Genomic DNA, 14,925 nt, shown 5'->3' with positions numbered 1-14,925 from the left:
ACATAGGTGGCAACCAGTAACTGTCGAGGAAATACGTTCCTTCTTAGCACTTATTGGTTATATGGGTTTGGTAAGATTATGGGGGTAGAAAATTGGGGACAGAAACTAAGGGGGTTGAGATAGGGCAAGCAGAACAAATCGATACACTGGTGCGGACGGCACTCAGGAGTTAATTGGAGAGCTAATGTCGTGGGTACGTGAATGATAAAGGTGTCGGATTGGGGTAACTACCAGAAAATGAAATAAAGGGATATTTACACAAATCTCCTGGACAACTGGGCAAATAAGACAACAAGGAAGGGCTTCTAGCAATTTAGAATAAGGGCGCCGCTTTGAAGGATCCTAATCTTGCTGGATTTGGGAAAAATATCCCTAAAATAAAAAAACACATAAAGGGTTAGGAGATTATTCTAAAATAAAGAAAAACAAAATAATCAGACAAATAATTTAAACATTTATTTTTGTCTCAAACCAACAGTTACAAAAATACAAATGGCACAAAAAATATACTATATTAATAGTTGCAAAATACAAAATTACAAAGAAAAAACTTACATTGTCCTATCTGTTTACAATGGGATTGCTACAAAATCTTTCAAAATTATTATTAGGTTATTTATCACTGTAGCCAATTTAGATTATTGAAATTAAGGATATCTTTATAAATGAAAATATCCTAAGGTTTAACCTTTTCAAGAAAAAAACAAAAATATGTCTCAAAAAACAACTTAAAGCTAGCTGTCATATGTCAACATTCAATTTTGATGACACAGAACAAATAGATTGACAGCATAACCACATCTTGATTTACAATATAAAATACATATTATCTTATTTAAATTGTAATGAAAGCAATTATTGTTATTTAAAAAAAAAGGTCTATTTTACTATGAAAATTAAACACAAAATGTTACCTTTAATTCACATAAAATTTTGCACTGAGACTTCTAAGTATTAAACGGGATTTGCTGGACTTACTAACATTTCTGAGTTGAACTAGGTATCTGGACACGATTGAAGAAAAACTAGATCTATTCGAGGTTGAAACTGGCATATTCAAATACAAAACTGCTTCAGGAACAGAACAGGAACAAAGCGAGGTTGAAGGGGACACTTATGCAAATCTTGAAAACGGGAACCATCTTAGTTACTTTTCAGATGTTAACACAAATCTTTTAGAACATCAAATCGAGTGGATACTCTTCTAAATTCGACATATCACATAAGAGTAAAATTCCACTTACTTCCCGCAAACTATACCGGCTTTCTCCTCACCACATAACAATGACCCGTTTCCTTCGATGGTCTCTTTAAACCTGACGCTCAATTCGTTTCAAGACCGGTAAAAAACCTTCCCCTTCCTATCCGCACTCCTTAAATTAGCCGAATTAACTCGAAAATTAACCTTGAGACATTCCTCAACTTGACTTCAGAAACGTAAAAAAATAGAACGCAATATATTGTAACATTTTAACTTCCGTTGCAAACAGATAAACAGGGGCGTCTTTAAAAATTTTTAAATACATAAATATTTCGTAGTTAAAAAAAATTTAAAACGCTACAATTGGAAAAGCCATATATTATACAATATACCTTTAGTACGCACAGTGATTACCAGAAATCGCTTTGAAATTATTCTCAAATTTCTACGCTTTGCTGATAATGAAACTTCAAACAAAGAAGATAGATTGTATAAAGTTCGCGAAGTTATCGATATGTAACTATCAAAAGGTTTTTACCCCGGGTGAGAAAATTTGTGTTGATGAGTCTCTAGTTGCTTGGAGAAGCAGGTTGTTATTCCTGCAGTATATTCCAAATAAGGCCGCAAAGTATGGCATGAAAATATTTAAACTTTGTACTCCAAAAGGTTATATATGGAACCTTCTGGTTTATTGCGGCAAATCGAAAAACACTGAATCCGAAATGTCAGAAAATACAGTTATGGTTTTAGCCAAAGATCTTGGTTGATGGTAGAACATTATATACTGACAGTTATTATACCAGCATATCTTTGGCTTATTGACTGAGGTAGAACAACATTCATTTGGTGGGGACGATGAGAGCAAATAGAAAATGCATGTCACAAGACATGATGTGTACCAAACTAAAACGAGGAGATTTCTCAGCGAAACAAACAGATGACGGGATTGTTGGTTTGAATTGGCGTGATAGGAGGGATGTTCGAATGTTCTCAACAATGACCATCAATTTATTCCATTTGACTGAAAAGATAAAGTACCCGTTTTTCCTTTCTATTTGGTTTAATTTATTGTCTTTTTTCTTATTTTCTTTTCTTTTTCTTTCCATCTAGGTTTAATTTATATTACAACGAGAATGAGAATGTCTAACTTAAAAGCAAGTGTTAGGATACGGAGAGAATATTTTTGAGAGAAACGATAAACCCAGACAACGGGATACTCTTATCAACTGGGGATCATGATTTTTCCAATATTCCTAACAATTTTTCTCCATTTGTCTCTATCTTCAGCTGCTCTGAGATCTTCTTAGAATGAGTTTCCAGCTAAATTCTTAATTTAATCGGACCATTTAGTTAGTGGTCATTTTTATGATCTTCTCTCTATTTGTCCTCTGAGCTGTCTAAGGTATGCGCAGCATTCTTTTTCAACACCACATTTTAAAGGCAATAATTTTTTGGCGCTGGCATCCGAGAAGAGTTCAAGTCTTTGTCTTATATAGAAATATTGAGAATATAAGGACATTCACCAGTCTCATCTTGATATTTTACGAGATAGATCTGTTTTTCCAAACTTTAGTTAGGCGACTCATCGCATTTTTTGCCATACCAATATGTTTCCGAATTTTTGTTTCACAGTTACGATCGTTAGTTAATAAACTGTCCACTATCTGGTTTTCCCGTTACATGTTAGTTTGTTGAATAGTGTGGAATCTGTCGACCACCGTTATTTTTGTCTCAGCTTTATTGATTTTCAGACCAAATTTATTGCTTTCGTACTCAACTCTTCGCAGGAGATTAAACATTTCTTGCTCATTTGCTGCTATAAGTGTAGAATCATTAGCAAATCTTAAATTGGAGATTTTCCTACCAGTCACTGTAACTCCATCGGCCCATCCATCGAAAGCAATTCTCATGACATTGTTCAACATAAATGTTGAATAAATCAGGTAAGAACACGCATCCTTCTCTAACACCTTTCTAAGTCTTGAATTGGTTTGACAACTTCTGATCTAATTGTAGGTACTGTTAATATATTGGACTGGTACAGATTTTTAATAAGTATCACCAGGTGTAAAACCATGGGTAATAATAGACGGTTGAAGCGTAGCACTGGCCATGTTACCTTCCTTGTATACCGTAGGCCCCAGATATAGCAGACTACCCTGCTATACTCCCAAAGCCGCGACAGCGGTATAAAACGGGAGACTATTATTATTATCACCAGGTGCATTGATGTGCCCATTTCTATTTAAATTGACCACAGATTTATCTAGGTTACACAATCAAATGCCTTTTGGTAGTCAACGAAGTATATAATCGTAGGTACTTGAAATTCTTTAGACTTTTCAATAAGTTGTTTTAGGTTCACGATTTGTTTCCGTATACTTTTACCCTTTACAAACTTTACTTGTTCCTGAGGTGTTTGGTAATATAAATAGGTTTTTAATCTGTTTTTGATGATATGCAACAAGATTTTACTAGCATGTGTTATTAGTGACAGTGTGCGGTCAGATGGCCATTTTGCTGAATTCCAAAGAGCGACACAGATAGAATGGATGATATGCAATCTTTTGTTACGTACTAACTGTAGTATTTCACCTGGTATTAAATCAATATCTGGGGATTTATTTCTCTTTAGCGATTTAATTGTATCTTTGACTTCAGCACGTAAGACAATAGGTTCTCTAGGGTAGTAAGAGGGCCATTGATTTTCTACTGGCACCTCGTTATTTTTATATAGCTCACCAAAGTAGTTTCGCCATGTTTCCAATATTTCGTTAGTATCGGTTTTATTATTAATACCTTCCTTATCTATTACAGACCACATTTGAGATTTAAATTCTCTGGTAAGGAGTTTAATCTTTTGAAATAAATCCCTCGGTTCATTTCGACAGCCACGTTCCTTTATCTCTCTGCATATTTGAGAGTTGTAATCAGATTTGTCTTTGCAGCACTGTTTTCTGATTTTTTTCGATAACGCTCTGTATTCATCGTTTGTTCCGTATCTAATTGTATGTTCTTTTCTGCGATGAATTACAGTCCATGTATTATTGGATTGCCTTCTATTTAATATTGCCTTAATAGTTCATTAATAGGATATAGACTTAGCCATATTAAAAATCAGAAGACTGCATTGCCAGGAAGTTAACAAAATGGTGATGAATCTTAGAGCAGGCCAGAATTCACAAAGGATTGTCGAGTCAAACATAATGATGATGATGACAAAACTGAACCAAGTAGGTATCGATATTTATACTTGTTTTACTTTAATCAACTTCATATAAATACACTTGTAATCCTTTGTTATAAATGCTGTTCTATCATGCGAGCATAACACTTTAGTATATAACGATTGTTTATGTGTTGGAGAAATTGTATAAAATGATTTAATGCGTACCAAATACGTATTTTATTGAAATGGACAGCAAATCCTCGTAGTGCTTTAAAAACATAAATAATTCTTCAAAACGCAGTCGAACCATATTATGATATCGGGCCGTCATGTAAATTATCAATTGTTTCAGCTATTCCGTTTGTATTTTTTGTGGATATTCCGGAATACGTCACTTCCACTCAAGCTTGTGAAAAACTATCGCAGCAAAATTATAAATCAAAACCGGACAAGCCCGTCACGAGTAATCCTGTTTTTGCGTCACTTTTGGGAATTATATAATTCGACAATTTCGACTAAATTACTAAAATATGTTATAGCTCTCTATGCATATTTAATGGCACATTGGATGAATATGTGACTGATGTGCAGCTACAGTACGAATTATTAAATATTAAATAACAATTATAATTTTCATTCTGTCAATCAATCAAATTTCGTATAATTAACTGTGAATCTGGATGGGGCTTTGCTGGTCTGCCGGTCGGTCGAAACATTATTACAAATTTGAAAGGGTCAATAGAAAATTATTGTCGTTCATTATTTCTAGTTTGTCGCGTTGCGTTGTGATCATTATGACCTCTGCTTGTTTTTGGTTCATTTTCCATCATTTATAATTAATAATTATCCACTATTGATACGAATTAATGTAGGGACTTCCACATGGAAACTACAATAATTGAAAAAAAGTGAGATAAAATCACGGCAAAACATTATTGCATACAAGTGTGGGTGTACACAAATATTTTTACTTTAAACACAGCAGTCGAAAGAATTTAAGAATGAAATTGTAAAGAAAGTACACACTTCTTCTTTTTTCTCTCACTGTCTTTACAAACAATTATGATTGTTTTTTAGCAGACTGCAGCGAAGAATATGGACTATCTTTGAACATAAAGAAAACTAAATTTATGGTAATATCGAAATCAACACAAAATGTCCAAAATTTATATTTACACAATGAATGTATCGATCGAGTTAGCAAATACAAATATTTAGGCACTTTTATAAATGACGACAACAATAGCTCAGCAGAAATCAAAATAAGAATAGAAAAAGCCAGATCCATTTTCACTAAAATGAAGAGAGTGTTCTGCGGAAGAGATTTGAGTCTTGAAATGAAACTTCGCCTGATGAGATGTTACGTACTTTCTGTGCTGCTCTACGGAATGGAGTCATGTACGTTGAAAAAGAATGATACCAAAAAATTAGAGGCATTTGAACTGTTTATGTATCGCAGAATCCTAAAAATATCATGGACCGAGAGAGTCACAAATGTCGAGGTCTTGAGAAGAATGAATAAAGAAAAGGAAATCATATTTACGATCAAAAAACGAAAACTGCAATACTTGGGACACATTATTCTTCATGTGCCTTGTCCGTTCCGAACGTTGGCAATCAACATGGCTATTCTGATTTTGTTTACGGCAGATCTGAATAGTTCAGCAGATGACAATCCGAACCATTGCCGCAAGTTTTGGAGCCACGAGTGTCTTCTCCTCCCTGGACCCTTTCTGCTGTCTATTTTCCCTTGAACGATCAGCTGTAGTACTCTATATTTATTATGTCTCATAACGTGACCCAAGTATTCCAACTTTCTTTTCTTTATACTTACTCCTACCTCTCTCTCTTTACCTATCCGGCGTAGTACCTCTTCGTTAGTCACGTCCTCAGTCCAGGACACATTACAAGAGGCGAAAGATATGAACTGCTTCGAATAATTATGCAAGGGAATAGCAAGAAAAAGGTCCATAGGAAAAAGACGAAACTCCTGGCTAAAGAATCTACGGGAATGATATAGCTGTAGCAGCAACGAATTGTTTCGGTCAGCAGTTTCGAAAATACGATGATCGCCAACCTTCGGAAAGAAGATGGCACTTGAAGAAGAAGAAGAAGATTGTTTTTTGATAGACTAATGCTTCTATAGAATTCTATAGAATTCCACCTATCAAAAATAACAAATTGGCAAAAAATGTCAATTTTATTAGTCCTCCATAATTTTCAAACTTAAATTAGGGTAGTTGGGAACAAACCCGCAGCTTCTTTATCTCCTGTTGTGTTCAGAAATTATAACAGTATAGAACTGTTCCAATGTTATTACGGAAGAGCTTACATATTGTTTTTCCATTTTAAGTACCGACAGTAGTTCTATAAATTTACTAATAAATGAAAAATAAGTTTTTAAAAACACTTCACTTGCTCACTCTTGCCCCTACCAATGGAACATTACAGAGTACGCAAGTACTTGTCCCAAAACTAAAATGTATAAAACCCCAAATGAAAGGGATGGTAGGTATTTAAAAGAAACCAATCTTTATTGGAGAAAACCAAACGTAGAATACAAAATGTTAATCTAAAAGAGAACTGCATTTGGCAAGATCGTCAGAGAATCCTACTAAATTTGAAAATCTGAAAGAGCTGGTTTTGATTGGCTTTGAAAGCTTTAAAACAATATCGTCCTTTCGAAAAAGGCATTTTCCGTTGTGTTACGAAAACGAAATGTTGTGGGCAGTCGCTTAAAAAATACGCTTTCAAAACCATAGTCATTTACTTGGCAGACTTTAACAATAAATAATATATATGGGTTTTTTCCAAAAACTTTCACTACGACAAAGTTATCAGGTAAAAGATTTGGTACAACACTAATGTCTTGCTCTTTACCGTTATCGGTAGAAATGAATGTAACATGAATCAATACTTTCTTGATAGGAGAGTGTTACTGATTCATCAGATCATAATTCGTCGAAAACTTTTGTTTGGGCAGCACGACTTTTAGCATTTTGAGATTTGATCTTTTGATTCTTCAGTAAAGCTTTCCTCTCCATCTCTTTTTCAGCTTCCTTCTTGTTCTTCTAAAAGTCACTCCTTATTAGGTGTCGATATTAGTACGGTTGACTTCAAACTTTTCCTGGTTCGTTTCCTTTTTATCTTATTTTTGGGAAGGGAATAATATCTGAAGAAGAAATTACTGAGTGTTCTAATTTTGATGACGGCTGGGGGCTTTTTCGTACCAGTAACAGTTTCTTTTGCAATATATGAAGTACCAGGTTCAGAAATTCTGACTTACTATTTTAATGATGGCTGGGGTCCTATCCCATCAGTAACCAGTTCTTCTTCTTCTTGCTAAAACTGGATAAAACATGACGTTTATTGTGTGAATCTTCACCAAAATCTTGCTCTGTTACTTTCGCTGGCATATAATCTACGTCCAAAAAAATATTTTTATCTAGTGGTTAGATTCCTGTAGACCGAATGCCCTCTCTTACTATATCTACAGCAGCAATTTTGGCAAATTCTGTGAAAAGTAGACCGGCCACATGGTAAATGGAGAAAACATGTTCTGGATGGGAACTGGTCCAGCTGTCAGCGACGTTCTGATACTAAGCTTTTAATGGTTTGAAAAATGCCCGATCGAGTGGCTGGGTTTTATGGCTGCTAGATGGTAGACTTAATAAATGGAGGAAATTATATTTTGCAAATGTTACTGCTTGCAGACTAGTGTGCGATACAGGATTATCTAGAATCAGAAGAACGGGGTTCTCCTCTGTTGGACTTGTATATAAGAAAACTGGAGGGACATGGTGACCAGTTGCACTCATATAGCAAACAGCCGTAATTGTTTGTCCTTGCTCGGTAGCTACAGCTACAGCTACCGAGCAGGTAGCAGTAGAGGTTGCGCCGTTTGGGGCTGGGAAAATTTTACCGACCGTAGGAAAAAGCGACATCCTTTGATGTTTGCATCTGCTCAGGTGTTCAAGTGACGTCACGCTCACTGACAAGTTGACATTTCTTCTTTTCGTCTTCTTCTTTCCGTCAGGTTATCTGTTTTTTTTTTTGTCTTATGTCACTTTTTTCTATTCACTAATTGAACGTCCACGGCTTGACATGAGAACCCTTTTTATACACTGCTACACACAGGCCTCTGTTCCTTAGGCTAGTGCTTAATACAGATCTTTTGTCCATTACTCTACATAGGTCTACGATTATTTCCTCCAGCGCAGCTTAGAGGTAGGTTTTCATTGTATTGTTTTCCAAGTGATTGGATCCAAGAATATTGACCCAACGACAACTAATTTTCCAAAATGAAAGAAAAAACACGTGCGGTATTCATCGTAACTTATAACAGAAATCATCTGTTGACAAAATAAAACCAAAAAGATTTTGTTAGTTTATGAAATTCCCTAGATCTAAACGACGAAATATTATTCATTTTATTGTTTTTTTTTTCAAATTTAAGAAGTAAAAAAACAAATTTTCGAAAAATGTTTGTTAATATTTGACTAATTTGGTGTTATAAAATTAATTATGACAATGAAATGGAAAATATCTCGATATTGAGACCTAGTAATTTATCTGTAAAAGAAGTGAGCACAATTTTAGAACGATCTATCAAGTAGTTTTTGTGATACAGCGAATAACAACTAAAGAATTATTTTGAGAAAACGCGTTAAAAAAAACATATTTTGTTGATACGCACACAGAATCGTCTATTTCAGGCCCATATAGCGACGTGCTTTCTGCTAGAGCATCTTTTTGATCCTGCCTTTGAACTCCGCCTTTTTTTGTTGCATCTGTAGTCTTTTTGTCCGCTTTATTAATTCGATTTTTATCTGCCGCAATTACATGTTCTCTCATCTCTGCCGTTTCCAGTAGCCTTTGCGTTGTGGCTGTATCGTTTCTTGTTTCTGAGCATATGTCATTATTGGTCTTACACTGGCTTAAATTCTTGACTTCATCTCAGTGTTAATGTGTCTGTTTTTCCATATGGTGTTATTAAGGCATTCTGCCAGTCTATTTTCTTTTTGTGCTTGATCTCTCACTTCATTGTCCAGGTCTCCATAGCTAGACAGTGTCATTCCCAGGTATTTTATTTCCATTACTTGTTCAATACTGATGCCATCAATTTCTATTTTATATCTGGTTGGTACTTTGCTGACTAATATTGTTTTAGTTTTCTGGGATGAGATTTTCATATTAAATTCTTTTGCTCTTATGTTAAATCTCTGGACCAGTCTTTGCAGACTATCTTTATCTTGGGCATTCAATATTGCGTCGTCTGCGCAACAAAGTATTTTTATTTCTTTGTTTCCCATTCTCTTTCCTCTTTCTTTGTTAACGTTTTTAACAATTTCATCCATGATCAAATTTCCTTATGAAACTTCTCTATTATACAGAAGATGGATTACATCATTGAGTCTTACTCTGTCAAATGCTTTCTTTAGCTCAATCAGACACAGAAATGCTGGTCTATTATACTCTAGTGATTTCTCGGTAATTTGCTTTATGACGAATATTGAATCTTGTACGTTTTTAAAATTATAACATATATTTTTGCGATTTTTGCTCTTTTTCAGACTAAATTAAATCTTTTGTTTTGTAATTACGTCTTTTAACACATGAATCATTAATTCCGATTAGAGTTAGTATGAAGAGATACTAAAAGAATTACCAAACGATACCATTAGAAATAATTTAACCCTGCAACTAGCAAAATCTATACAAATATATGCGTAGGTACAACAGCAATCAATAGTATTAGTATTAATGCAAATTTTATAATCCAATTAGTCCACTGCCCGAATTTTATTATTAAAATAAATACATTCACAGTAATTGACAGAATTTAAAATTAATTCCGTGTATTTATTTATTTATTATTAAACTTTGTATATTATTATTTATAAATACAAAATTTTTATATGTCGCCAAGAAACTATGTGTGTTACTATATATAATTTATTTCTGATAAATATGAATCTTTTGGAATTGGTAACAACCAATTTTATTTTGTTTTATTGGCACGATATTTGTAACAACTTATAAGAATGTAATTTTTCTTTGTAGCATTTTAAATTTTAGAAAATATTTCATTGGGAATAAACCACAAACTTTAAAATAAGTGCCGTAACACGGCACAGGAAAATAAGTTCAGAACCTATTTAAACAACTGATGTGGCCCAGGGGTACTATAAATTTGAGGAAATTAGACACACCCTACAAGAAATTGGCAATGCAGAGAATTCAATTCTTTTCCTACTACAAAACCAAGTGACTTAATGTATGGTGACTTAAGAACTTGAGGGAATCGTTTGAGTGCAATAATGCAGAACTGTTTAGAGCGGCAGTCAACAGGGTCTGCATAACCATGATGATTTCCAACCTTCGATAGATGGAACTTAAAGAAAAAGAAAAAGTAAAAATAACAGATATACAATAACTCAACTTAATCAAGAGCTTTAGTCAAAACGGTAAAGAATTTGTCTAAATCACTATCTGGAGTAAAATAGACAGTAATAAGTTGCACATTAAATTTATTTAATAAAATATCTGTAATCCCACAGTGCTGTTCAGAATAGATGCTCCCAAATTTAAAAGATTTAAACTATGTTATCCCTTATATACAGGGTGAGTCATGAGGAACTTTACATACTTCTACCATATGTAGAGTCCCTCAGGGAGCATATCATGTGGCCACTAAAAATATCAACTCCTCTTCTTTATTAATTAACAGGGTGATTTGTGTAATTGACCATTTATTTCATTTTACTGTAGTGTTTATACGGCTCATCTGATTTTTTTTAATTTTTGCATGATACAGTACACTACTATTAAGCATTCGACTGGTATTAGCTAAACTAAAAAATTCCAGGACTGGCTTTGGAAAAATTAATTTAGGGATTCGTATTAAATATTACACCCTGTATATATTTTTTTTAAAATGCACTAAGTGATTTTCAAACTACATAAATAGCCAATGAAACTGACATATGCGACAATGTTGTCGCACTTTTAATAAATTTTTAGTGAACGATCAAATCTTACCAAAAATAGAACAACCATAATGAAGTATCAAATTATAAGGTAATTAATTTAAATAAATGTTATAAATTTCAAACATTTTAATTGAAATGATAAACTGAGTCACTGCACAACAAAAAACAGTAACTACTAACAATAACGAAGAACAATTTAAAAAAAAACTAAAAATATGTACATAGTTATGATAAACCCATAAATTAGAACTGGAAAAGATACGATAATGGTAACAAAATAAAAATAATTCAAAATAGATTTTCGAAATGGAACCCTGCAGCCTGTACACATTTTTATTGCCAAATTGTTAATTGACGTATTGAATTACGGATACTCTGGGGATCGTTTTTAATAGTATTACAACAATGTATAATTCTATCAATTAATTGTTGTCGGTTATTAATATTCACTGTGTAAACTAGTTGCTTCAATCGTCCCCAAATATGGTAATCAACGGGATTGAAATCAGGGGATCTTGAAGGCCACGAAATAGGACCTGCACGTCCTATCCACCTGTTGCCATAAACATTATTGAGATGTTGTCTCATTGCCAGTAAAAAGTGTGGGGGTGCCCCATCATGCTGAAAATACATCCCTCGGATAGCAACGTTCGCGTTGGCAAGCAAATTCGGCAAAATATTTTGTAGAAAGTTCAAATAGACCTGCCCTGTTAAAGGACCATCAAAAAAGTGAGGACCTACTAATTGGTTATTTATGACACCAATCCACACGTTAACCGAAAACCTTAACTGAGAACGACGTTCTCGAATAGCATGGGGATTTTCTTCTGCCCACACATGTGAATTTCGTGAATTATTTATCCCGTATCTGGTAAATTGGGCTTCATCTGTAAATAGTGTCCTGTATAGCGTTGGTCGATTATTGTTAATCCATCTACAAAATTCCAACCTATCGATCTCACCTCCAGCATGTAGTCGCTGAACCATTTGAATGTGATATGGGTATAGATTATTTTTTTGTAAGACTCTACTTACTTTTGATTGAGTAACATTGAGTTCTCGACTTACTTGTCTAGTGTTTATTGTAGGGTTTATAGTAACGGCGTCCATAATGTCATCTTCCTGCGCTTCAACTACATGTCTGTAGCTCTGTTGTTCCACTAGGAAAAGTGCCATTTTCTCGCAAATAATTAAAAACTGACCCAAATGTTGGATGACTGTTGGGAGTTCGACGATTAGGAAATCTCCTGCGATATTCTCTACTAGCAGCCCTACCATTCCCATTACAGAATCCATAAACAAATATTATGTCTGCATATTCTGTGGTCGAAAACTGATGTGGCATTTTGAACGAAAGTAACAAAAGCTCTACCAAAACTAACACAATGTACTTAACGTAGATATGACAGAATAAATATGTATTCTTATACACATAAATAACAATTGATAATGACAATAATGACAATGGGTATAAAATATCAAGAAACGTCAAACGGTCAACGCCAACCTTCATTTTAAACTTTTTTAGATTTATTTTTATTTAGTACAGTTGATGCAAAGTATTATTATTTGACATAAAATTTTAATCATTTACAATCAACAAAAACTAACACATACAAGAGGTTTAACTTTTTAATCAATTAATTTTATTATTTATCGAAAATAATGCCCCAATACGATCTATGAGTAAAAATTTATAATTGAAAAACAATTGATTCTATCGTAGAGATAATACAAAGTGACAGTAAAGATGTTAATTTTCTACTTATTAGATTATGTTGTAGGAACACATTTTAATTAAAATGTTTGAAATTTATAACATTTGTTTAAATTAATACCTTTTAATTTGATACTTCATTATGGTTGTTCTATTTTTGGTAATATTTGATCGTTCACTAAAAATTTAATAAAAGTGCGACAACATTGTCGCATATGTCGTTTTTATTGGCTATTTATGTAGTTTGAAAAGCACTTCTTGCATTTTAAAAAAATATATACAGGGTGTAATATTTAATACGAATCCCTAAATTAATTTTTCCAAAGCCAGTCCTGGAATTTTTTAGTTTAGCTAATACCAGTCGAATGCTTGATAGTAGTGTACTGTATCATGCAAAAATTAAAAAAAACAAATGAGCCGTATAAACACTACAGTAAAATGAAATAAATGGTCAATTACACAAATCACCCTGTTAATTAATAAAGAAGAGGAGTTGACATTTTTTAGTGGCCACATGATATGCTCCCTGAGGGACTCTACATATGGTAGAAGTATGTAAAGTTCCTCATGACTCACCCTATATGCACACCTTCATAAGCCTTGACCGTCCTGCAAATTACAGAAACCATCTTATAGCCCTTAATATAGACAGTATGTGACTTATCAGGTACAAGTCCTTGATCATTAAGACCCAAATAATCAGATAAAACATCATTGAGCAGTACTTAAAAATCAAGAAGAGAATTACGCAATAATTGAGCATTATAATGAATGATCTTTAAATAATTTTTAACTTTAGAAACACTTTAAGAGGATCCAGTGACATTGGCATCCTTCCCTTCACAAAAAAATTTGATAATACTACTTCCCTTTTTAAGACATGCTCTTCAGTAATATTTTCTCTTTTAGTCTTTAGTTAAGTCTTTAGTTAAGTTTTTTTATTCTTTTTGCACAGTTAAAGTGAGCTAAGAAGGATTCACACATTACTCACATTTTTAGCACAGTGAATGCACAAGCAACTTGACACGTCTTCCTCAGTGGACACCATCTTATCAATGGACGTCATCTTATAAACTCGCTCTACAATCTGATGACTTACTGTTTTTACTTTGTCAGGGATTGATTTTTTGGTCATAAAGATGTTTGTTTAAACTAATTCTGATTAATTTTCTTTTAATATAATTTTTTTAAAGTTATATTAAACAGAGATACTTAATAAATAAGAAACTGTTACCAATATTGTTCCCAAAAATGTTAATACCACCAACATTATCAACCGACCCTCGTAATTAGTAATAAGTAGTGTATATACACTCAAAGCAACATAAAAACGCAAAATTTATTGCATTGGAAACCTCGTCAATTAACCGTAAGTGATTAATTAAAATCTACCTAAAAACCTCATTAAACTTAATGTTGGTGTTGCAGTTTAACAGTTAAAAAATTTAAATCTTATCACGAACTAGAGATGTTACAGTTACTTTATATTTCTTAAATTTATGAAACTTAACATAAACGCTAGTCCCACATAATAACTGAGTTAAATAAAAGGATCCCACCTAATAATTTTTAGAATTATCAAAATTGCTTTTTAAAGTATTTATTAGTTTATTAATATTTGGTTCCACTGGGCTTATTGTCAAATGGTATTTCATCATCATCAATTAATCTATATTTGTCCACTACTGAACGTAGGCCTCCCGTAAAATTGTCCAGCTATTTCTATACAGTTCTTGAATCCAATTTGTGATGATGCGCTTTATATCATCCGTCCATCTGCTGGGGGATCGTCCTCTGCTGCGATGTCTCTTGTCTTGGTCGCTATTCCAGAATCTTTCTGGTCCAT

The sequence above is a fragment of the Diabrotica undecimpunctata genome, chromosome 5 (genome assembly GCF_040954645.1).
Source record: "Diabrotica undecimpunctata isolate CICGRU chromosome 5, icDiaUnde3, whole genome shotgun sequence".
NCBI classification, from domain to species: Eukaryota; Metazoa; Arthropoda; class Insecta; order Coleoptera; family Chrysomelidae; genus Diabrotica; species Diabrotica undecimpunctata.
This window is presented reverse-complemented; position numbering follows the sequence as displayed.